Source organism: Bidens hawaiensis, unplaced genomic scaffold (assembly GCF_021521415.1).
Source record: "Bidens hawaiensis isolate Kalapana, Puna unplaced genomic scaffold, B.hawaiensis_p1.1 tig00059455_1, whole genome shotgun sequence".
In the NCBI taxonomy this organism is placed as follows: Eukaryota; Viridiplantae; Streptophyta; class Magnoliopsida; order Asterales; family Asteraceae; genus Bidens; species Bidens hawaiensis.
Genome location: NW_027500723.1, coordinates 29,411 through 31,173, shown reverse-complemented (window position 1 = coordinate 31,173; position 1,763 = coordinate 29,411). Strand labels below are relative to the sequence as shown.

Here is a 1,763-nt window from a genome sequence, read left to right as displayed (position 1 = left end):
CAATCACTGTGCAAATCGAGTTGATCGATTTAGGTATTATCTACTTCAAATGTGCGTGTGTTAATCGATACCTGTATCGTTTAGGTATTATCGATGTGAATCGGTATTCAAATCGAGTGAGTGAGTTCAAATCCATCGGTTACACTATTTAGGTGTTATCTGCTTTCAATTGTGCATGTGTTAATTACTGTGTGTTAATCGAGTTGTTCGATACTTCGATGTGCTAATCTCTGTAACAAAGCTAGGTATAATTCTAGACTATTTAGGTATTATCTGCTTCTAATGTGCTTGTGTTAATTACTGTGTGTTAATTAATGTGAATCGGTTTGTGAATCGAGTTGATCGATGCGATGTGCCGATTTCTGTAACCTTATTCTAGACTATTTAGGTATTATCTGCTTCCAATGTGCTTGTGTTAATCGTTTGCTGTGTTTGTGTGTTTACCTGTCGAATTGCATTTTTAAAATAGGTAGTTTGAGTCTTCATTTCTATGTTGATAGTTATTCGGACGGACACTATTGAATTTGATTTGTGGTTGTTGCTTCTACCTAAGAAGTATCAAGGGGAACTCAATGCAGATTTATATAATCATATATGCTCATTTGATTTACTTGGAAAGTTCATGGACTAGCCATAAATTTAGGTAAAAATGGACAAGATTGGAGGTATTCCAGTTAAAATCCGCTAATTAGAGATGTTTTGTGGCGGTTGAATTGGAAACTTAGGGCTAGCTATTGATCATATCTGAAATGCCAAACGATTAAGGATTTGGACACACAATGACACAATGTTGCAAAGTAAAAAGTTTGACATTAAAATTTACAGATCATATATGATATATGGCATGCTACATAATGCAAGCAGAGTAAATACTAACTTTATGATTCGTTATTATTCTATAGTTTTTACACCTTAACAAAAAAGGTTTAAGGCCAAGTAAATTACACACAGCATATATCACATGGCTAGATAAAATGCCATCCGACTTTCTGCTTATCTCTTATTTGTACTTTCATAGTTGTTAGTAACTCGTACATATAACAGAACTTAAGTAAATGCTCTTTTTCTGGCTATGGTTTTTGTACTACAACCATATAGCTCTCTCTTTGATGAGCATCGGGACCAGCTTTCCTTTGAGATGCAGACTCATCACCTCATTGGATCCACCAACCAACTCCTCTCCAATAAATACAGCTGGAACGCATGGGTTACACCCTAAGGCTTTCAGTTCTTTCTCTATTTTCTGACCGTCTGGGTGTTCATCGAGCTCATAGACAGTTGGGTTTGCACCAAAGCTACATATCAGTGTTTTAATAGTGTGGCATATACAACAAGAACTCTTGCTGAATATAACCACTGCTCTATCTTTCGCCATTCTTGTCACGGTGGCCATTTTGTTTTCTGTATTGGATAGCTGTAGCCTGTACTGTAGGATGCTTTTATGGTATGAGGTTTTGTTTTGAGGAACTTGAATGACCATGAAGGCTATTTATAGATGGAATAGAGGACATAAAGGAGGGAAAAGGTGGATACGAGTAGTATTTGGTAATTTCCAAGGTTGCCCTTTTACCTTAATCAGAAATGGAATGCCACAGGAGATAGATTGCAAAATCAATGGAATAATATTCTAAAAGTGGTCATAGATATCTTTTAAGATCTTCAATCTTGATAGCTCTTATTTTATAGGGATACCAACTGATTCTTAGTTAAGCTGTTTTCTTCTTTAAGTACCTAAGGAATAGTCCTTGACTCCTACTCAGTGT

At 35.9% G+C, this 1,763-nt stretch overlaps 1 pseudogene; it reads right to left on the bottom strand.

The window, feature by feature from the left end:
* Positions 1–877: 877 nt before the first annotated feature.
* On the bottom strand, positions 878–1,763 carry LOC143602715 (monothiol glutaredoxin-S2 pseudogene; annotated as a pseudogene).